Raw genomic sequence first — 24,544 nt, forward strand, 5'->3', positions numbered from 1 at the left:
AGGAACTTTATTTTTAACCAGATAAGTCTTTTTAACCAGACAGAGCCTTTTATTTGTGCAAGCCCACCCTGTGTCACATTCATGCCTAGAAATGCATTAGGTGGGAGGAGGGGAGGGGGAGGACTGTCCATCACCTCTGCATGCCCCATTGGTAGGTTCACAAAGCTGCTTCCATGGCTCACCACTGTTACTAATTAATTTCATCAAACAGTGAGAACTTGGCATCAATATGCATTATTGACAGAGCAGGTGGGGCAGGTTTGCAAAATAATTGCTCCTTAAATGTAGCTATGTTAATGAGGAAAGAGGGAAAAAAAAAAAAAAAAGGAAACGAGCACATTACCCTTCTGATCTGTCTCCATAATTGCCAGCTGCTTAGATTTAAATGAGGTATTTATAAATTTGTGCAATGCTGCTCTTTGCAGCTTCTGCCTGAAAGATTTATGGGGAGGTTGTGCTGCTGCAGGGTCACCTCAACTGAGGCTGCTCCTATGTTAGTGGTAGGCATGTTTTGCTGAAAACCGGCTCTCAGGAAGCAGGTAACACTTCTCTCTTCTTTCATTCTGATGCAGAAAATCATCTCTCTTCGATCTTGTTTCCAAAGAAGTAGCTTTATTTTTATAAGCCTAGCAGATAGAACTTAAACATCCTAAATTTTATTTTCTAGGCTTTCTTCTTATGATGATTTTTTGTCTGTCTTGACAATGTTAACCCAGCTGCAGTAATACTCTAACAAATAAATAACACATAAATAACAAATAAATAAGGGTGAGTTTCTTTGTTTTATTTTTTTTGTTTGTTTTCTGGTAGGAGAGTGAGGGAAGATTTCAGCTTTTCAGCTGTTTCTCTTTATCTCCAATGAAAGACAAGAAAATGGATGGGTATATTACAATTTTTATCTTATTCCCTGCATCTTACATGCTTATGTTGTTGGAGGGAAATTGGGTTCAGGGAACACGCTAAAAATAAAGGAAAGATAACTGTTCTGGAATGGAGATGGAATAGAGAGTCTCCTCTCATGAGAGGCTGGCTGCGGAGAGGTACAGCAGGGATCATTTCAAGTTCCTACTCTCCTTATGTGAAAAGAGCTGCCCCTTCCACTCTTTCCTTTTTTCCAGCTAAAAAGAAGTTTGCTGTCTTGCTTCCTAATTCACCAAGAGTGCAAAGTGCTGCCTCTCAGAAAATAAAAGTAGTGAAAACATCTACTTCCTTGGAAATATTGCTGATGGGCTCACCTTTTGTAATGAACCCTAGAGCAACATCCTGTTCTCTTTTTTTTGTATGTCCTTGGCTGCAAAATTTGGCTTCTATTGAATGGATATGTATGAAGCTTACTGATATGTGGAAAATATACATTTTTTTTCCTCTGTCTTAATTCTGCAACACAACAACACTCTGAAATTATGTCCTAAATAGTCTCGCTATTGAAAAGGAAAATACTGGCACACATTAGGGTTGTAGCATTTATTCTGCTGGCCTGTTTAGAAACACCCTAATCTATAGCACTATCCTACCAGACAGCAGGATGTATCCTATACATCATCAGTTTCATCTCCTGAGGATGGATATCTTTGCTGTCCTCTTTGAAGAGAAAAAAATATTTTGCTAGGAGATATTAAGTCAAGCCTTTGATGGTTTTTGCTGACTTCTTGAGAATTCAAGAAACCCTGTTACTGCTGGGGGGGGGGGGAAGGGGACATTCACTGATATCAACCACAGAGCTATGCAAGTGGCTGAATTACAGATTAAGGTTTCCAAATACACCTCCTTTCTAATGCTCTGCAGAGTACTTCCTATTCTTGATATTGAATATTTTGTAAATATCCTGGTAATAGGTGAATAGAGGGTGAAGATTTGGAAGGGAGGGGTAGAATCCTGTTTAGAAATAAAATATCATCCTGTCCAAAGAATTTTAATGTTTGTCTATGGGGGAAAAAGTATTTCATGTGAGTTCCCCTTTCTTACTAAGTTCCATGCCATAATGTAGAAATCCGATGGAAAACTTTGAAATCCTGTAACATGGAGGAATATTTTTCAGTGAGGAGTTGTGTGTTGATGCTCAGATACAGTGCACTCAAAACAGCACCTTTGGGCTGACACCAGTAGTGGTGCTTTGTCAATAAATTTGACACCATAAATGTTTGCAATGAGGCAAAACTTGCTACCTCTGCCCTGTGAATGCAGACAGAGCTCTTAAAACTGTCAACTTTCCCCTCACTGCAATATCTTTTGCAGTAACAATACTTTCCTAGAAGGAGAAATCCTGCAAGCGAGGTCTGATTGTATGTGGAGCACTGTCAGTTGTAATGGCAGTCAGAAGCATGTGTCAGCACTTCTGTGTTTCTAAGCCACCTGATGTAATGGTATTAAGATGCTAACATAAGAGTCCACCTCTGCAATTTGCCAGCTGCTGGCTGCTCGAGTCATTTTTAGTTCAGAGCTTTAACAAGATGTTTCTGGTCTGTAATCAATGTAAACTTCCCAAGCAAAATCTGGTGGAACATCCCGATTTCTGGATGAAACGCTTAGTGCTTTACTTTGATTGTAATGTTGCCCTGCTTAAGCTAAGGCATTGGAACAGAAAGCGGTTTCTAATCTTTGTCATCTATGCTTTTTAAAACAGGATAGAGTTGTCAGGTGAGATATCAAATAGAGACCAGCCAGTATGCTGGAACCAAAATGCATTATCAGAATGGTAATGTCTCAGAGCATGTCCTATTGATACATACCCTATGCTTTGGGTTAGGTTTCTCTCATGCCAGAAAGCCGTTGGCATCAGTGGGACTGAGGCACGTGAAGTTACTCATGTGCATAAATGTTATCCATCAGATTTCTACATTATGGCACGGAATCAGGGTTGTTCCTGGTGCTGGTTACAAAACCCATGAAGCCTCCAGCAATGAGCAAGCTGATGCCATGCTCCTAATGTCTCATAGCATATTCGACAAAGTCCCATCCCTTCAGGCAGGCTTCGTGAGACAGATTTGATTTTGCCCCTTCTCTGAGGGCTTGGAGGAGAAAGTGCTCCCCCATTGAGGGGAGAGAGGCTTGGATACCCCGGGAAGACTACAGGAGTCCTCAGCCACGATGCTCTCCCAGGATGTGTTACTGTAACACTGAACTGACTTCCTTCTCCTGGGTCTCAAGCAAGGCAACTTGCCTTTGCAGTGTTGCCCTCTCTCTTGACTTGAACCCAGGCCTCCCATCTGCAAATTCAATAGAAAGTGCCTGCTTTCTATTGCAAGCTGCTTAATTGGCTGCTGTTCTTGCTCCTTCAGCCGAATTTGCATTAAAGAAAGACCTGCGATCTTTGGCATTCCCTATGTAAAACTCCATATTTAGTGTATGGAGCTGGCAGTTCTCTTAACGCCCACATCTGTCTCTGCTCGCCACAGCTGATTTATGTTTAATATCTTGAAGGCATGTGGTGCCAGTCCCATGTTGAGCTCTGGATTGTGGTGGTCCGTCTGTATTTGTTGAAATTGGGCCCAAAGAAGCTGGCTTGGAGCAGAGACTGCGAGGAATGCGAGCCAGTGGCTGTCCAGACAGCTCTGTCAGCAAGCTCAGGAAACTGGCTGAAAAATACTGGGAAGAGGCCCAGATTTCAAACAACCTGTGGAGCTCTCATGAGAACACACTGTTTTAAAACAGAAAGTTGACTGATACTCCTAATTACAGATTTTAAAAAATGAAGGTTAATGATGTCCCTGCCATGGCAGAATGCAAGGCATGTTCCCCAAATTGCAGTCATCGAACAAGCAGGCTTCGTCCTCTTGCGCAGAAAGCACGTTTTCATGTGCTACATTCTGCCATTTTCTCAGGCAGAGATAAAGATCAGGATGCTCTTGGGATCCCACAGCTATGGGTTGACCTTTAACTGCAGCAAAACTGGCCATATAGAGAAATCTTTGGTGCAGGGTTTGGTTTTTGTGTGCCTGCCTGTGCAGGCAGTGGTGGGTTTTGTGTGTTAAAACTGTCATTCCACAAAAAAAAGCTATCAGCATGACAGCAGCTTCATCTCCAGAATTAACGAGCTCTGTGTTCTTATATCAGGGTTGGGGATACCTCGAACACAGAATGATTTAACCAAGTACAAGCTATAGGGCTGAATAGTGGAGGAACGGGGTGAAATGCAAGAGTCTGGTTGTTTGCAAATGATCAGATAGTTCCTTTTGGTCTTCAGTTTTATGCATTTAGAACATGATGGAGTCTGGTATATTGTACTGATCAAACTCTAGCCTGAGAATAAATTGCAACTTTTAATTGCAAAAAGACAGCTTTTACCCTGCCTGCACTGTTAAAATAGCACTTAAATGTTTTCTCTTGAGAAATTCTCATTTTCTTAATTTATTGGTCTTGTGATTGTGTCAGCATATTGGGAGCTTGGGATATTGCACAGATTTAATATTGGGCTGCAATTCATTATATATTATATATATATATATACATATTACATATATGTATTTAAGTCTATATACTTTGGGACAATGCTTCATTGCTTTATCGAGTCAGGAAGCGACTATCCAGCATCCTGACTTGGACAGAGCTTACAAAGAAAGACCACTTAAACCTGTGTTCCTGAGATTTTATTTATAGTTCACTTCATTCTAAAAGATTTTATCTCAATTGAAAATCACTCAATGTGAATTTTAAAACATTGAAACAGGCTGCTCATGACATGTAAACTGGGAAAAACCAAAAGTAAACTTCAGAGTAAACTCCTTTATTTAATTTGAAAACATTTCATATGAATGGAAAGAGATTTCTATGTTTAAAAACTGATCTTCTCATTATTTCACGTCAATGCTCTACAAACTTTTAAATGTTAGTGATGACATTAGGAAGGAGAGTAAACAGGAAAAAAAAACATCAAAAATATGCTCTTGATAGTGCCTTGAGGTTAAACAGGGTAAAGCTTTCCTTCTAATATTTGTTAGAGGCTAAAATTATGTAGCTCTTCAAAACTGTAAATATCACTGTTCCACAAAGATTATCTGTTAAATGTATGTTTCTTTTGCTCAGCAGCTTGGCTGCAATGATTTATGCCAACTGGCTTAGAAACTGTGAAAATTAATTTATGGCTCATTCCTAGTTCTCTGTTAATATGTCTGTTCAAAAAGTAGGGGTGGGAAGGAGAGGACTTCAGAAGTTTCAGATGGAATGGAAACCCAGTGTTTCAGAGCACTAGACTACTTAATAGCTATATTTAGTACCTCCTGATCCCTGATGGCTGTTATATGGACAGGTATAAAATGCTGGCCTTGACAGAGAGCAATGGAAGAAATTCTGCACAATTTAATAAGCTCTGGACAAAGCTTCCTGTTACTGGTCCAGAAATAAGGAACTGCAAAGAACTTCTGGGGTCTCTCTAGTCTTTTTAATTACTTTGCTCCTTACTCCACTACTTCTGCAGGAAGTTTGTTCCAGGGCCTCTTGCTGCCAATGGAAATGACTTGGTGTGAAGAGACCACTGCATTCAGTAAGCTAGATGTTCTCAGATTGTTTCTGTTCCTTCTGAACATGTAAATGCTTTTCTGGCCAGCAAGTGACACTTATGCTGATGCTGTTCTTTACCGGAGTGTTCTCTGTCCTCACCAGCATGTTTCCCTGGATGCAACCACAGGGAATAGCTCAATCTCTGCTTTGCCAAGCTGAAGAGGGCAAGATTGCTATTCCACTGAGCAGCCACACCCACTGCGTTCATTCAGATCAGTGACTTGAAGGTATGGTGAACTTTAGGTGAGGACCAATATCTTTCACAATTGCATTCCTATCTTCCTCTTTGTTTGTTAGTGTTCCCCTGTCTCTCTCATAATCAAGTCACTTTAGCAACTGGTAGTCTTATTGAGAATGAGTATATACCTCAGGTCTGTATTTTCTCACTGGTAAATTCTGACTTGAGAAAATTTGCACTCATTTCCTCAACTTTTTGTATACCTTGAAGTCTTAAATCTCTCTTCTACTACTCCAATTGTCCAGGTCCTCTAGTTCTTTCTAAGTGCTTTCTTGAATTAATCATTACAGAAGAGGCTCTCCAGGGTTAAATTTGGTTCTCTGTCTAATTTTGTCTGAATTTTGGTACTATGGTAGATAGAACAACACTATATTGGTCTCATGATTGATCTTTGGGAACAGCCTGTAACCTCCTACCATTTGTTTCACACAATGTGATCAGTTTCTATTTAGCTGGTTTCTTACTGGGTCGCAGTCTGGTGCCGGCTCCCATCCTCTTTGCTACTCAAGGACTTCCTCTGAAGCACTGCATGCTTCTTCAGCTCTGCTCAGAGAATGGAGAAAATCAGGGAAAGATGGCATGTTAGAATTGCTCAGGTAAACTCACTTGACATTTTCTTTGTTTTGTGTTTACCTTGATGTTTGTAATCACTCATTTTTTTCTAAAACTTTTCAGATTACTGAGGACAGCAGCAGGCATGTGTAATTGTTCAGGTCACCCCAGCTGAATACATTTATTTCTATCCTGACTAGTGGACTGTGCTAGCTTTCCCACTCTTCTGGGTGACTGTTTTTCCCCTCTGTACACTGATTTCAGCATATTGAGTCCTCTGAGTTTTCTTCCCTTCTCAGATGTGGTAACAACCATTTTCAGCCACTAATTCCTATGAGTGTCCAGCTTTTACCCTGTATTCCATACACCCTCACTGAAAGCACACATAGTGTGTTCATTTAATTCGGGAGTTATACTCACTTTCTTTTAATCTCAGCGTCATCCTTACTGCACAGCCAACCCATGTCTTTTCTTGTTCTTTCATTCTTCTGATTATAGAACTTTGTTTATTTTAATATCCTTTGCAAGGTCTAACTCAGCTTGACTTTTGGCAATTCTTACTTTTTACCCCTATGCCTGCTGACCTCTGAAATGCAGCTTCCTTTGCAGATTCATTTTTTTTCCCCATTCTTGTCCCTAGCAGAAGCTAACTAGTTCCCCAGTTAGCTCTGGACCCTCCAAGTTTTTCTTCTCATATTTGCAGTGTAAGTCCCACATCAGTTTCCTACTTCTGGTGCACAGGATTTCCAAAAGTCTTACAAACATGTCACCAGAAGCTGTGCTGGAGCCAATTGCCCTACTCAGGGCCTTTGATTATTGAAGATTATGCTTTGGAATAAAAGTATGTAACCAGACCTGATAGCTACACACTTTTGGATCTTATTCCATCTCACAGTGGCTGAAATTTTATTGTTTCTTCTGCCAGAAGGTCCCCTCTAAGTGCCAAAACAAAGCTGAAAATTTGTTTTATTTTGTGATTATTTGGTGAAGGTATCTAGTGATAATAACATCTTAGACCATCCAGGTCTTGCCATCACTAGTAATGTTTGTCCTCGTGTATATGGCAGTTAGATGCTCACATGTCGAAACAATTTGTTATATTTTCTAATACTTCAGATCTCTATTCAAACTCTGAAATGTGAAAGATTTTCTGAGAATTAGGTTTGTCACTACTTTGGTCTTAACACTAATTTTGTGATGATAGATAACATAGCAGAACTTAATCAATGGACTAGGGTATTACAAGGGAAGGAACTAGGGTGTTATAAAATGAATAAAATAAAGGTATCTTTGGCTCAAGAGCTTACCAAGTACTAACAATGCTAGTATTGAACCTGGGAATAATCTTCACATATGGCTGTTTACGTCCTCTGTAACTTGAATCCCTATGCTCAGAGAATAAAAACAATTTCTCTCTAAATCTTAAATGAAAATGCACATAGAGCAAGTCTGAGCTGTATAATTATTAGTTTCAGAGGTGCTTTTGCATTTGAGCTATGGCTGTCCCAACACCTGAAAGCAGAACTACTTTCTTGGCTGAAAGAAAATTCTATGATACTGTCAAAGGGTTTGATTCCTGTAAGGAAGTAAAGAAAGCAAAGATGTTTCTTACTTGGGTTGCCTGGAAATATTCTCCAAACAACTAGTTAACCAAAATTACAGGCTTTAATACAGTGAGTTTCTCCAAAACGTGTCTGTGTTGGCTGCCTTCTTTTTTTAATTAAAACCTTACAAACTTTTTACATGATTTCCAATGAAAACCAAGAGATGTAGGTTTTCTTAGTCACTTTTCAATTTTTGTATTTACAGTAGCATTTTGATTTTGTGGCAAAAGTTTGTAAACGCATGAGTAACTTTCAGGAAAACATTTTCCATTTCTTAACAAACACATCCTTGGAGTAACAATGTGCCAGTGCCCAAGTTCTATACAGAACTGAGCTCCATTTTTCCTTCCACGTGATGCCAGCTCAGCGTTTCTCAAACCTGTGAGGAACAAACAGCCCCTGTCCTACAGCAAAGCCAAACTGCAAATGAAGTTGAAGAGCTGCAACTCCCATTGAGATACATGGGAGATTGGGTTGCACAATCATGACTTAATCCAATGTTACTGTTTGTTTTATGCTTGCAAAATCTCAGCAAATATCCAGAGATCATATTTATTCAGCATCTCTGCCACAATGTCTTGGGGGCCAAAAGAATGCATTCAGGAAGGGATTAGACAAATTAATGGTGGGTAAGTTCACTGGTGGCTACTGAACATGGGAGTCTGGATGCAATGTCTGGTTTGCTTTGTTCCTAAGCTGCTGGGAGTTGGAAGGACAAACCAGGGAAAGGATCATTCTGTTCCTGTCCTTGGTTTTTAACCTTTTTCCCTAACCAGTAAGTGTTGGCTGCTAACAGAGCCAGGATATAAAGATAAGGCCATGTGGGTTTTATTCTTCAGATTTAAATAGTCACATAATACATTGATGGTTTATGTGGCACCTCTTGCCCAGGCTGTATCCTAGTACAATCACCCTTAGCACCTATTGCCCAGCCCTCTGAACCTTAATGTAATTGCAGGATCAAATATCTGTGGAATACTTTTCTTTGGTGTAAATATCTCCATTTGGTTTATGTTAAAATTTGCTTGAATTCTCCCTTTAGCTCCACCTTTGCAAGGCGAGTCACTAATTACATCACTTGTTTCCTTGCAAAGACAGTTTCACTTGAAGCATATAGGTATCACATCTCTGGCATTTTAATCTTTTCCTGAATCTTGAAAATGTCTTATTCTAAACAATCTGTTTATTTTAAATCTAAAAGTAATAGTATCCCACTGTGTTGTCAGAATTATTTGTATTTTCTTGTGCCTCCTGAAATTCTGTAGTCTTCTGATCAAGACTAAGTTCTTAGTCAAACATAATTTTATTGGGAAAAAATATATTCACAACAGCATAGTAGACAGCCTAATAATCCAATTTAACTTCAAATATCTTATTGTTTTTCATCAGAAATCATTTGTTTTCATCATTACTCAAGCATGAAAATATTTAGATGGAGGTCCTTCCTGATTTTGGCATTGTCCAAACATTCTTGGAAGTTATTGATAAGGCTTGCTCCTATAGCTGTTATTTACCTCATTGTTGCTCTGTCCATGTTTTTGTCCTAATCTATGTGAAAGTATACCAATCCTTGGGTTACATTCTATTCTACTGCAATGCTGTCTACTATAAAGTAGAGACGAGATCCAACCGCACTGGAGCTGAGCAACATCAATACAAAAACAATGGTACATATCCACTCTTAGTGTTTTGACTATTCAAACTGGATTAAAAAAAGAAAACATAGAAAATGCCATCTTCCACTAGCCCAAAGGATCCTGTGCCTTACTGTACATAGCCCATTTTCATACTCCTAAAATGTATATAAATGTTTGCAGTACTTGACTGAGATTAGTAAAACTGTTTTCAGAATGTATAATGAGTAAGTTGGTTTCTGGTTTACCAAATAAAAACAGAACAGAAAGAAACTCCTTTTTTAACTGACTAACATCTAGCCAGACAAAGCCGGATTGGCAGCCACAAAATACCATTATAATCAAAAGTGATATAAACAAAAGGGGTTTTTATTTGCTAAATACCACTGGTAATTTTATGTCCACCACCACATAAAAATTAACAAATATCTAAGATTTCTTGAAATGTGCTTTTCTATTGGATCATGGAATATCTGAACAGTTCTCAATACCCTCATATCTGTTCTGCTATTTTGATTGATAGCAATTTATCTGGATATCTTATTCCATCAGCCCCCATGTTTGTTCAGAAATATTGAAATCAGAACTTTGTTCACTTTTGACAGACCACATATACTTTTTTATTTAAAAAAAAAAAAGGTAGCAAGGACACTTGAACACGCAAATGTTTTAAGGTCTGGTTTCTATAATACCTTGCAAATTGCTTTCCACAAATATTTTCAGTATATTTCAATTCTTATAGCCCCTTATTAAGCCAAGTGCCTAAGGATTTGTTTAGATACTGAAGTGTTTTTATTAAAAGATGGACTTAAGAACCATGCTTAAAGTAAGTACATAAGGAAATACTTTGAATAAGCCAAGTAACAGCAAAGTGTGATTTTTATTTTTTTGCCCACAGATTTGTATGAATACTCAGGGAAATATTTTTGCATTAATTTCCCTATCTTATTTGGATAAGAAAACAGGGAGGCAGCACAGTCTGCCACACCACAAGTAAATATTGCAAAGCAGGTTTTGTGCTCTGGACCCATACTTTGCATGGACATGCAGGGAAATAGGGAGCCCAGCATGTTCTGGCACCAGGGGAGCAGCAGCAGTCCTGAGGGACCTGTCTTATTACTAATTACCTGGCAATCACCAGTGAAGGAACATTAGCTTGATTCAAAGAAGACTCATCTGAAGACTTAAATACTTTCATTTAAATATAAATATAAGATGATCTGTAGAAAATACTGGTCGGATGCGTGGGCATTAATGATGTGTTATTTAAATAACTTGCTTATTCAGGAGATAATTTTGTAAATAATTGTCATGTTTCACTGTGGTATGTTTTGCTGCACAGTTGCACAGGAGATGTAAAATTGTGCCTCTGCTGGAAGGAATCTGTTGGTCAACAAACTTGGTTCAGGATGAAACTCGATGGCTGTGGGCCCACTAACATCATCCTTACACAGGTGAGCTTTCTGCTGGCTCTGAAGAGCATTTTGCCTTAGCAAAAGAATAATTAAGAGCCTCAGGATCAGGCCCAGGCCTACTTCCAAATCATGCAGCAAGTGTTTTAGGGTGAGCCAGTAGTTTCTGCTGTACCTCCCCTGCCCCAGTAGTTTGTTTTGCAGCCCCTTGGTGGAAAGAGAGCAGAAGGAAAGATTTGTTTCCAGCAAATGGATTCCTTTAATCCTTTCTGCAGTCTGTGCCTGAAGCTCAGCGGCTCTAGCTCCTACCGCTGGGCAGTGGGCATTCACTGCTTTCCTTTATTAAATTGGAGGCCTTGGTGGGATGCTGGGGAAAAAAGATTGGGAAGGGGGTACTGGGGAGGGGTGAGTGTGTGAGAGAACCACATGTTAAAGCTGCCTGTGTATGAACAGCAAGCTTTCTGGCTTGACATTTATTGAAAAAATAGATCTTAGGCGGTATCCACCCAACACCTGTTGAGAAACACTGACCCCATTACAGAGGTTGGATTTACACTGGCTCTGTATAACACCCTATAAAGGAGGCCACTGGTGCAAAAGATTAAAGAATGCTGTTAAGTAAGTTGTTTTATTTCTTTTGAGACTGAAAGAAAGCTGCAAAGTGAGAGAAAGCTTTCCTCAGTTATTTACTCTTCATTACTGGGGATCTTGAAGGGCCTTGTATAAACTGCTCTAGTCGGGTCATGACAACACTTTATAAGGTGCAAATGTTGAGGTGGAGCCAGTGCTATACTGTAGGGGAAGCAAATGGAACGGTCCCTCCCGACTAAATGGAAAGTTAGTGCTAATAAAAGCTCATGGCTTTGGCACAGCTTCCTAGGCACAAGGGGCCCATGAACACAGGCCTGCACTGGGCCTGCTGAGCCCCAAGCAAGTGCCCCCAGCCGGCACATGGCTGAAGGCAGGGCACGCTGCAGTTGAAGTTTCTCCATGTGAACTTCGTAAAGTCCTTGTTGGAGCTCAAAATCATATGTTTAAGGGCTAGGGGAAAAAAAATCCCTTCTTTTTTACTAGCTGTGGTATAATGAATAGCCCATTTCAGGGAATGTGTGAGTTCCTATTAGGGCTGAGTGAATGTTGCAAAATATTTGCAGTCAATGTGTCCCAGTTTTCAGACAAATGGCTTTCTGTGTACTCGTTCCCTTCTGCTCCCTGCCTTCCTGTCATCTGTGGGAACTGGTTCTACCTGGGCAGAAGCTGTTGGGGACAGCCTGCATACTTACAGCAGCTGTAGGCCGAGGCTGGGCCTGCTCCTCATCCCCTTTCCATTCAGTGAAATTAGTGTTCATGAGGGGAACCTCTAGTTTTTCAGAGTTAAGCAGAGTGCCTGGAAGGTGAAACACGTATTGTAAGGAGTTATGGACACAACAATGCCCAAGCAGGGCCATGGGAGATTGACCTTGACACAGCCATATATAGTTGGGTTTGAGTATATTGCATTGAGACATCCTGAAGTATCTGAGACGCCTACATGGGGCTGCCAAACTTAATACAGGAACCTGTGTGAGACCCGTATCCTTTAGGAGTAACTGTTTGGTCAGGGAGACCCCTGAGGACATCTCAAACCACATTAAACGGCTACTTGGGGGTTGCTGACTTCAGCTGCTGTCTGACGGCTGGCTGGAATCATAGAGGCTCAAAAACCCCAGCCAAGGAAGATAAACAGAAAAGAGATGGCCACTACTCAAACCAGGCAAACACAAAGGAGGCACAGAGGCAGGAGATATTGGCCTTCATCCACGAAACAGATTCTTTGGAAAGATGAGGATGCCTGGTAAGGGACTGTTTCACTCAGTGTCTGCAGAAGCTTCAGCTCTCCAGCAGTGCCTCAGAATAAGCCCCCTTGCTTTGGAGAAGCCCTGATGTAAAACCTAATTCTTCTATTTCCCCTGTGTGCCTGGAAGAAAAAAAAGAGCACAGCTACAGGAAGCTCTGAGGTGGGCAAGGCCCTCAGGAGCTTCTCTGCTGCCCTCAGGACGTTTCATGTTTGAGCTGCCACATGTTGCATCAAAAGGGCCATTATAGGCAACTAGTTCCTGTCCCTTTGCCCCCTGGCCCTGGGTGCTCCCATCACCATGTGCTCTCTCTGGTTATGGCCAGAGATGGATGGACTCTGGGCAGCAGATGTCTGGGTGTGAGAAAGTCTCCCTTTATTCAGCGGGCCTCTGAGGCAAGCTTCTTTCTCACCCCACCCTTTCCACAGCTCTGTTTGGACACAAACACAGTTTCTGTGCAGGAATAATTCCTTCAGAGCCAGGAAACATGCACTCAATGAGACCTTAAAAAAAAAAAAAAAGGAATTTTTTACCCATTTGAGTCCCTCGGGGCTGGGAATAGTCCCTTATTTCCCACACAGAGATGTAAGACTGGCATGTGCTCTGCATTTGCAATAATCAGAGCAGCTGTGTGAAGCTTCCAGATTTGGGCTCCTTGTGTGTTAGGAGAACCAAGCCCTGCAGGTTCAATTAATAGGCTTTGGAAATGAACCAAAGCCTGACAATCCCCAGGCTTCTTTTAAGTGAGGGAAGGTGGCTGTTGGAGAAGAATTAGACCTGCCAGGGTCTTGATGCAGCTGGGACACACAATGAGAGGCTGAAAAGCTGTGAGTCTGGAACCTGTCCTGTGATGGCTGCTGAGCCAAAAAGTCCAATTGCTGGGACAATAAACAAATGGTCTGTGCGGATGAATGCCTCAGCTTTTGGTTTGCATGGGCTGTAAAATCCATATGCTTCCCAAGTCACAAGTCCCAGCATTTCAGTCTGAGGTCTTTAATGAAAAGGATGAACAGAAAATAGTTTCACAAAGTGGGAAAAGGGTGGGATTTATAAATTAAAAAAAAAATCAGTGCTTTTCAAACACTTACAGGCCCGTTAAGTTCAAAAATCTTTCCATTACTAAATTCAGTTAATTACCATCTTAAATAAATAAAGACCTTGGTTACCAAGATCAAAGGCCGGGGCTTCAAACTAAGGTGAATTCTCTTGAAGTCACAGATTCGGAAAAGGGCCTAAGCACACAGCATGGAGCTGGTGATGTAGGAGGCCAGGGAAGGTGAGCATCATGAGAGTTGACAGGGAAGACAGCCCTGGCTCCATAACCCCTCTACCTCCACCTGGAACATGGGCACTCTCCCCCCTTGTTTCCACCATTCGGATCCAGAAGAAATCACAGGGCTACTTGCTGGCTTCTGTTCAGTTGAGTGTTTCTGTTCCCATCCTGCCAGTTAAGCCTTTAAATTTTGGCTCCAGCAAAGCCCAAGGTCAGAGTAAAATGTATATGGCTGTTGATGATTGATGACTAATTTGGGGTGAAAAGTCCTGCATCAGGAGTTTTCCACCCAAGAACCTAAATTCTCTGCTTTGGCACTTCTTCTCTTAGAAGAAGGCCATTCAAAAACCAGATTTCAGGATGAATCGACTGAGCAAGAGGAAACTTGAGATGCTGGCTGCATATTTATTTGTTGTATCTGTAACAAGCAGTAAAAGACCAGGAGGAGGGAAGCAAGGAGGGAGGAACAGAAATGCTCTGGGATGACTGGGAAATGCACAAGCTTTTATTTATCAACGTTGTTTACTTTAAAATACATCCAACTGGAGGGTTAGGTGCAGACATAAAAATTAAAATAGAAAACATCCTGGGCCAGACTCTTGGAGAATGCAAATTGGCATGGGAGTTCCCATGGCTTCCAGCAAAGCCCGCCACATTTACACCACCTGCATTTAGTTGCTCTTGGTTAAATAAAGTCAGCTCCGCCTCTGCAGTGGATTTTGCGAGGAGAGGGAGGGAGAAAGAGGTGAGGTCTCTGAGGTACCTGTGAGCTAAACCGTGGGGGCACAGCGGGTCTGAATGAGACCAGCAATGAACAGGAAGCCACAGTATGGGTCAAGGAGCGCAGGTGGGCTCCAGATATGAGCAATGCTATGAAACACATGGGCAGCTGTGCTCAGCTTGTTGCTGTTCCTGGGTGGTCCAAAGGTGTAGTCCCACCGAGGGCTCATTGCAGTAAACCGAGCCCTTGCCTCCTGGACCCAGCATGGACTCAAGGGAAGCAAGTTCAAGTGGGGTCACCAGAAATAATACGATCATTGAGTGGTAACAATGCATACAAATTACCAACAGACCATGAAATTCAGCCTCGGTCTGTTAAAAATGCTGAAAATGCAGCAAAAAAAAATATAATAATTGTACAGTTAAACATTATGTACCCAAAAGATCACATTGAGGTATGTCTTAAAGTCTGCTTGACATTATTTGTATGTTATTCATGTCATTTTAATAGAGTTAATCCCACGTTTCCTTACTGCATGGGTTAATCCCACGGTGAAGCATCAGAACGGCTGGACCAGGCACTGATGGAGCTCTGAGGGGCACCAAAAATGCTTCCCAATCTGTGGCAGCCCTGGCAGCTTTGAGTGGCCACAAATAGCCATATCTGTAGTGGCAAATACGTATTTCCTCTTCTCAAACAGACAGGAGTCTCTGGGGAGACTGGGGTGGAGAAAAGCTGTTTTCCGCAGGAGTCTGGATTATAAATCGTGGCTTAGTCCCATCTGGGCATTCCTATCAATTTATAAATACTTTGCTCTTCTCCTAGCAGGGATTTTACACTTGCTGTGTATTTCTACAGAGCTTTTCACGGGAGACATGTGGACCTTTTTGTATTACACCATCTTACATACGTGCTAGTGGTTTTGAAGAACGGAGTTTCAGACACACAAGCAGCCCTTTCCCAAATGAAACCTCTCTAGTTTATAGGTAGAGGAAGCAAAGCAGAGCCATTTCAAATTGAACAAAAGATGCAAGAAATAGCATGTTTACATTACCAAAAAAGCTCAAATGAAATTACGGTCAGCGCACATTTGATCAATTTTGCCTGCTTAATGCACCTTAATTGGCTGAAGATAAGAGCCAGCCGACTGTGCTTGCAATAATACAGTCACAGAAAAATGCCCCAGTGAACTCTCTCTGAGATAACATCTTCAATAATCTTTCCGGTGTTAAATAAACAGCCAGAAAGGAAAACAGGAATGGATCCAAATATTCATTTCTCCCTGGCAGTTGTGTTTCTGGGAGTGGAATGGTTCTGGATGAAGAATCCTACATATGGCTTAGTTAATGGATCGTGATATGAGTGAAAACCTTTGTAAAGAGGAATTTAAAAATGAGGGCTCAGAGAAGAGTCTTGCGTAAGGAATGCAAATAATCCTTAGCAGACGTGACTGCCATTGACATCTATTAGAGTAGGAATTGCAAGAAGGAGAGCCGGATCTGGCCTGCAGGGAGATGTTAGAGAAAGGTGGTGGCATGTGGTAGTCCCTTTAAGGAAACTATTAGCTGAGGAAGCAAATCACGTTTCTATAATTTTATTAGTATTGGCCAAATCTGGGAGTTCTCACCTAGACTTTAATTGGCCAATTTTTCTTGAAGTCAGTTGGAATTTGCTGGAGGTAGGAGATCTGTAACAGCTGAAAAAGGTCTTCAGGACTAAAACCCACTGTCTTTTCTTGTACCAGATGCTCTGAATAAGTGTCAAGAGGTCCCCATAAGGCGATTTATAGGCATGTAAAGTATATGGGCTTGTGAAGCTGTACAACCACTGTGGCTGACAGTGAACAATATTTTCCCTTGTATCTGAACACTATTAGTGGTAGAAAAGAAGACAGAACCATACTTGAAAATGTGAAGCAAAATTGAGATGGAGACATTTCTGGGTATGCCAACACCATTAAGAGCATAAATTTTGCTATTTAGTCTCCATTTCTACCATTTTCCATAAAACAACATGTTAGCTTATTCTGGTTCCCAGGGGTAAAATAACCTCTAGGTAGACAAGTAACCTCCATGAAAATTAACCATTTGAGGAGTAATACTTTTTTTTTTTTTTTTTAACGGGTTTCAGATTTTTAATCTCTGTGGTGAAAAAGTTACTCCTCCAAACAACTGCAAAGAAGAAGGATCAGAGTACAGAGCCGTAGGGACTGCTCCTTCTCATGTACATTTGTAGAAGGGGACAACGCATGATATCTGTGACATGGTCAACACCCTCAAGGATTCCCTCTAAGCTGGATCTGAGTTAAGTTTGAATTAATTTGTGATAGACCCAAACTACTGAGCCATTTCTCAAGCAAAAACTTTTTTTTTTCCCCACTCAAGTGGTTGTACTTTGGTGTCCTCTTAGAAGCCGCTTACATCTGAGGTTTGAAGGCTGTGGAAGATGACTGACAATTAATCCAAATGAACAAAGTTTGGAAGAAAAATGCTATGCATACATTTGGGACTTGCAATGGAATTTTTGAAAGGCCTATAAAATACTGATGGGCATAGTTTCAACTCTGTTGAGCTATGCTACTTGTGCCGCTTCTATGTTTGACTGAAACAGCTGTTTGATAGCTTATATTTCAGCATGCTTTATACACTCTTGATTTTATTTCATTTCCCTATTGATTTTTATTATAAAAACATCAGTGCATGTGTTTTGATTTAAACAGCTAAAATGCTGGTTTGCAGTGGTTATTTTAAATGGTGGAGGCTTGTTCAAATACTTGAAACTTTTCTTTCCTTGTCTATGGAAAATTTAGTAAATTAAGAAAATATTCTTACTTTGGGCTCTTTAAGCTCATATAAAGATTTGGATATTAGTTGTATGTGAGTGCATAGGAATATACATATAAGTGAATGTATGTTTGCATGCATATGTGCGTGAATAGAGAAGAGCCTTGAACATATTGGGAATTTCCTAGTAGTAGAAGTGATAGGCTGTTTTTCTTAAGATTTTTATTGGGATCTTTTTTTGGGCTAAGGTGTGAAAATTGGCAGCTCGTTGCATTTTCTGACAGAGTGCTGAAGATTGGCTAATTAGAAATCAAGTCTGATTCCAAGTCAAACAAGCTGAGGCCACTAAGTCTTCATAGGATGTTTGTCTGAAGCATTTCAGTGAGCGCTAATATTTTCAGAAAGAACAATATTGTTAACCCAAGTTCACAAGTCCAATACAGCACTTGTTATAAAGCAAAACTGATGTAAAATTTGCTCTGTGTGAGTGATCAGTCTTCACGATCCTTCCAGCCAGGAAATAGGGCCCAAATCATATGATTTGTTTGTTATTTATGTAAGTGGTAACACTGATTTAAGTGCAGGAGCTGGCTTTTTAGCAAGGTCCTGATGGTTTATTCGGTTTCCCAGCTGGGGTGATTAAGGTCAAAGGATTTCCCAAAGGTCTTTGGGAAAAGCACATTCAGTGATGCATCAGCCCTCGTAGAAGTCCCCCACCCTCCATCCGTTGTCACTCAGGCGGCTCCTCTCTGCTCTAACAAGCACCACACCAGTGAGGCTGAGGACAGAATTTTGGCCCTGTTTCCTCAACCTTATTAATTTCAAAGTGCTCTTCTACTAAATACACACCGCAGGCTTCACGAGTCCACATTCTGGCCTGAGAGACATGGCAGACAGTGAAATAATTTTCCCCAAAGACATGATGGAAGCTTCATAACTCAAATCAGGCAGAATTAGGTCTGACAAAGCATGGACGAATACGCTGGTGTGAACAGAGTTCCTTTGGCAGAAGGAGTCAGAGCAGAGGACTTAACATGCAATGGGCTCTCGTGCACCATTACTCACCCTGTGGTCTGCAAACCACTGGTGGTCCATGACGCATCAAAACATGAACCATGAGACGATTGCAATTTCTTTTTTTTTTTTTTTTTTAAGCACATTGAGAAACAAAATAAGTGTAAAGGGAGAAAATGTAAGCCTGAAGCATTTGAAATGTAGTCTGATTTTTTATTTGGTTGTAAAGGAAAGTTCTTACAGCAGCACTACACAAGATGGTCCTTGGATTATACATCCTGCAAAAGTGAGATTGATTGTGGATTTAAGTGCTGAAAAGCACCGGGGCAGTGGATGAAAATGAAGACTGGATTGGGAGAAGCTTTCTGCTCTTGTTCTGCACTGCGAGCAATATCAAAGTATCCAAACTGTTGGGTTTTTGTCTTTTCTGCCTTCTCTATATTGAGATTCTCATATTGAGGTGTTGGGTATAATACTATGTCAGCTTTAAGAGTCAAGAGTTCTGCTTTCTTCCCACCACAGCTGCTTTAATTCACTTGTCACTTATATGGCTTCTTGTGCCTCTGTTTGCTTGTTGTAAAACCAAGAACATTTTATTGAGGTTCTCCTCCTACTACTGTTTTCATGACTGTCTAAATAGTGCAAATTGATTGCAAATACCTGTCATTTCCATACCGATGGAAGGTCTCTTCCAGTGGTGCTGCCTGAGTACCTGGTACATCACAGCCCTTTCATATTAGATTGGATCCTGGTTATAAAGTTTCTAATGAAAATCTGGGGTTGGTGCACAAGGGATGAGTACTGTGAAAAGTGTAAAAGAGCATTGACAATTCTGTACTGCCAGTGAGCTTTTCCACAAAACAACAAAATAATTTTGTGAAACGTGAGGTTTTCCTGGATTCATAGTGGCAAAACAGAGGGGATTATTCTAAAGTATTTGAAGGATGAGACAAGACTTTGGGAGAAAGCAAGGAGGGTAATTCTTTTTCTCTGAAATCAACTGTTTTTATTCACTCCATGTAAAGACTGAACCCACAGAGAAAGAAATATCCATTTTTTCCAGTGTGAAGAGTTCACCAAAATAAAGCCGAAAGAATGGAATCCTCCTCCATCCCCTCAGCTCAGAAGTGATGGATTCCTTCAGCTTTGTACACTCTCTGATGATATTGAAGTGTCTGTGACTTCATGGCCACCACAGAGCCAAGCTGAGGTGGCCTTGGAGGTGATCTGCGTTCCCAAGAAGTGTGGTCCATACCATCCATGCTTAAGAATGCTCTTCATGGTGAAAACATTAGGCCTGTTTTATTTATTCTGACCATTTAAACCACTATATGTTTTTGAATGTGGCCATTTTTTATAGATTGTGGAGATCATTATTTGCATGGTTATCTCTTCTCTCTTTTGTTTTCAACTGTTTTTCTTATATACATATGAAGTACTTTGGATCCAGCAGAGTTCATAGAGTACAAAGACTTGTGCTGGAAAAAAATATTTGCATTTCGCTAGTATTCACGAGAAAGGTCAATAAAATAAAGCAAGATGAGAAATCATGGGGTGAAATGCTGGCCCCACCATAGTCAATGGGAGTTTTGCCATTGACTTTAACAGGGGCCAGAATTTCACTCGTGTTGCCTCAGATATGGAGAATGACTCCTTTTTGTCCACATATTTCAAGCCTTAGGAGGCAAATGGAGTAGAAATAAATCAATACCCCATCAGAAATGCAGATTTCACTTTGTCCTCTATGTTTCTGAATCCATAAAACATAAATTCTGGGTAAACTTTGAACTCTGTGTTTGACTTAGATTTTTGTTATTTGGATTTCAGGAAGACTGACTGTTACGGAGGTTGCCTGGATGGGCTCTATAGGTGGAACAACCTGACCAACAGAAACACGGAACATTCTTATAAGATGAAAGCATCCCTCTTATAGATCCAGGACCGGACAGGCTGTCTGCTCCGCACAGTAACAAAGACTTGAAACCATGTTGGCGCGATGCCTGATACAACACTAAATGCTTCCCTGTGGCTTTCTACTCCCAGGGAGAAAGAGCAAAGAAATCAGCAGGGAGACCAGTGGAAGTCATGGTTTGACAACATCAAAGAGCAGCTTGGACCCTATCCTTATAAAGAGAAAAAGGTTGCCAGGATCCCATGAGTTGGCTGACTAATAAGCGAAGTGCTGCCAATGCTCCGATTCAGATTGGCTTGGGCTGACCCAGTGAGTGATGGCCATTGCCGATGGAAGAAGTTAGCAGAAAAAGCAGGGAGATAAAGAAAAATAACCAAGCAAATACAGGAATTGTGGACTCATGGAGCACAGGGGGAGTCGCCTCTTGAATCAGAAACGTCTGTGTTAGTAGTAAGGTCAACAGTGACTTCTGAGAAGGCATTTGCAGCATTCGTTACCGCTTCCGTCCTCTGACAGAGACACATTGGTGTGTGGTGCTATTTGTCTTGTCCACACTGATCAGAATAATGGACAACGTGGCGGGGGGAAGGAGGAAAATACATCATTTAAAAAACCAGGATGGCCAGATGTACATGTACACTGGGATTTCACATATTGCATGTGGGTCAGCCCCTTCCAGTTATTATAAATGACCTTGTGCTCCTTTATGAAGACCAGATCCCCAGTGAGGTCTGAGTGACTGGATTCGCTCGTTTGCGCAACAAAAAGCAGTTACAGCACGAGGCAGTCCAAGTCACACTGCTGCAGACAAGGGACAGGCAGCTGCCTTTGGGCACGAAGAAGCTGTGTGACCATTTACTGGCTGAAGGACTGCCCAGGGAGCGTGGAAAATGTTTCCTAGTTCTCCTAAGGTGGAAAAATCCATAAAGTCAGCCTAAATGAATTGGATGAAAGGTGCTATAGTCTTGAAGATCTGCTTAAATGAGATATTCTGGGGAACGTGGTGAGCAGGGTGGCTCCCAATTTGCTGTAAAATCATTTCTCCTTCCTCACTATGCCCACGTGCTCTGTCCCTGTAGCTCCTGAATTTCACCTCCCACTGAACGCCACTGCAAGACCTGGTTTTCCCCAGAGGGGTTTCCAGTGAAGTATTGGAGCCAACATCTGAGGAAGAGGAATGATTTTCCTGGAGGCATTGTGGTCACAAACACGCATGCCTCTGCCACCTGGGTCTTGTCTTAGCTTGACCATGGGGTGACCAAGATGATAGGGACAGAGATCTGCTCCCAGCCTCACTATATTTTAGAAAAGTCACTTCCCTGTATTTCTCTCTGTCTGATTTTTGCCTTATCTGTTTAAACTGTCAGCTGCTCAGAGGGGTTTTGTAAAGCACCTATTGCAATAGGGCCCTGATCTCTCCTGAGGCCTCTGAACACCATGGTAATATAAATAATAAGAAAGCATTTATCAAAGCATACAAAGGGAACTCTCTGTGCTTTGATTTAAAGCATGTAAAATGAGTCTTGGAAAACATTCCTCCAAAGGAGCAGAGGATTAATTAACACTTGTCCAGCCCGTTGCGACCACAGGCAGTGCTGGGAGTCCTCTGCACCGCTGATTTACCTCCAGAAAGAGCTTTCATCGAGGCGGGACACGGACAGGCACCAGAAATTACAGGACCTCTCCTTGCTTTAACTGGGTTTGCTTTTCCACACAAAGAAAAGAACACAAAAGACCTGAGGGAAACAGAAGGGACACAAAATTATGTCGTATTTACAGAGGTTGGGAAGGAGTAGTTTAGACCCTTGAGGCTTAGAGTGCTTATTGCTAAGCTTCGATGCCTTGCTGCGCATTTGATTAACAACCCCCCTGGAAAAAAAGCAATCCACGACCGCCCTCCTGGCCCGAGGTGCTGCCCGCAGAGCATCCGGCTGCTCGGCCGCGGGTCCTGGGGGAGCTGTGCTGTGACGCTGAGCGGCAACTGTGGGGACGTGGGGAGACCTCGCAGCTGCAGAGAGCCCAGTTCCCAAACGCCGCCTGGTCAGAGTTCATCAGTCTTCCTCGCTGAAAGACTCGAGAGTTGGAGTTTATCATCTCAGCTGGTTCAAATTGCAGAGCACGAGAAGGGAGAATGGTTTTCCAGCTTTTAAGCCAGGATAATTTGTTTGCTTTATTATTTTTTTTATTGTAAAAATGGTTTAAATCCATCAAGTCACTTTTCAGAGTTACAGAGTTGCAATAAATCCTAATCTGTTTGGACTCAGTTTCCGATTAATTTTTTTGCCAAACACCCTAATAAAAATGGATTAATTTAAAGCTATGCGGACAAAATATATATAGAATTTTACAGCAGCCATTTCTTTAGCTGGACTAAACTTTTGGGATATTCATGTTTGAATCATTATAATAATAAAAAGAACAGGTAATTACATTGCCTGTAAAAAGTCATTAGACAGGAATGGAAATTTATAAAACCCTGCAATTATCGTTCCATGAGTACATACACATGCACATACGCATATGTACTTGAAAAAAATATGAATATTGAGAATAATTATGGGATATGGAGAGGAGAGGAGGCTGCTGTGAGGTCTATATGAGTTATCTTCTAGCTTTCTGGGATTCTAGCAGTCTTATGGAGCCTCATCTGTTCCCTAACAATGAAATTCTTGCTTCCACTTCCCTGCAGCAGACTCCTGGGCAGGGAGCAATGTGGAGTGCATGGGGGTGAAAGGTTACCCCCATGAAAGGGTACCCCACTGAAGTGCAAGGAGCATCCTATCCTACACAGCTTGCTGGACATTGGATGGGAGTGCCCGTGTCCCCAGCAGACCCTGAGAGCAGACGGGAGGGGTTAACATGAGGAGGGAGCGGCCATAAGAGCAACCTGCCCTAATTTTTCAACTGATCTTTGTATAAAACTGCGAATGTCAGGGCTCAACATTTATTGTCCACGGTCCCGATCACTGTCTCGAATCAGGGACAGCAAATAAACACTCCTGGCCTGAAAGACTCTATTGTCTGCAGAGAGCTGAGCATTTCTCCATGAGAGGATTTATGAACTGTGCTGGGACAAGGAGACAGTGATCAGCACAAGGTTAGAAGGCAAAAAACATCCTTTGGGTAACCCAGGATCAAACCCAGCATGATGCAGGCTTTTTTTAGCATGTGTGCTGACAATGGGGAGCGACATCGTGGTGTTTCGGTGGGGCTACGGGGCTGGAGTAGCCACCCCAGCTGCTGGAGGGGAAAGTGGGAACGGAGCCACAAGGCTCGGGAAAGCAGAACCTGTGTCATCTCTGCTCAGCCACCCCGCTTCCACCTCCCCAGAGAAACGTGCTTGGGGAAGGTGGGGATATATATTGCAGGGAGTGAAACTGTGGAAAGAGATGGGCTCCCGTCACCTGAGAGCAAAGCAGGGAGACCTCCGGCTTTCCCTGCACGTAGGTGGTCCCGGCCAGTTTAATGAATACATGGGAAATGCAAAGAAAAAGGCCAGGGGAGAGAATCATCCCTCTTTCACTCAGACATCACAGCACAAGAGGATTATTCATAAACTTATGTTTTAAAAGCATTGTCAGATCTCGAGGCCAATTATTGTATTCTAAAAGGAGCAGCAGATGCTCAGAAGTTGAACATGGGTGTTCATTTACATGCTCAATTCAAAGATTCTTTTTTAATGTCAAACTTCAAGAAAAATAATCTCAAACAAGTGAGATTTTCTTGCCAAATTCATTCAAAGGATTTTTTCCCTCCTATCAGCTGCTCTTGTATCCAAGGACAATGTTATTTTCCCACTTTTAGAAAAGCTTTGGTCCGACGTTTGTTTATAATGTCTTATTAGAATTTACTAAAATATTTTCAGCATAAGACCTGTGGCGTCAACTCATCTTTCCTCACTAAACCAATAAGCACATATTAAGGCACAACGCGTTGGGCTTCCTGTTTACATCCGCAGATGGCAAATTAATGCTTGCTCATTCCTCTTCTGCATTAATCTCGCCTTTTCCCACATAATCCATAAATGAAGCCCAGATGGAAAGAATTAGCTTGAAATCTCTCCCTCTTTC

General features: G+C 41.5%; 1 long non-coding RNA gene across 2 annotated transcripts; it reads left to right on the forward strand.

Annotated features, from left to right (window-relative positions):
- The first annotated feature begins 417 nt into the window (after window positions 1-417).
- LOC121076803 lies at window positions 418-23,062 on the forward strand. Of its 2 annotated transcripts, none has more exons than XR_005823724.1 (4): window positions 418-539; window positions 10,867-10,978; window positions 19,626-19,844; window positions 20,390-23,062. It is a non-coding gene; the product is annotated as an uncharacterized LOC121076803 (long non-coding RNA). The 2 variants fall into 2 exon arrangements; XR_005823723.1 differs by having other exon boundaries at window positions 19,626-19,784; window positions 20,390-23,053.
- Window positions 23,063-24,544: the final 1,482 nt, after the last annotated feature.

The sequence above is a fragment of the Cygnus olor genome, chromosome 12 (assembly GCF_009769625.2).
Source record: "Cygnus olor isolate bCygOlo1 chromosome 12, bCygOlo1.pri.v2, whole genome shotgun sequence".
Lineage (NCBI taxonomy): Eukaryota > Metazoa > Chordata > Aves > Anseriformes > Anatidae > Cygnus > Cygnus olor.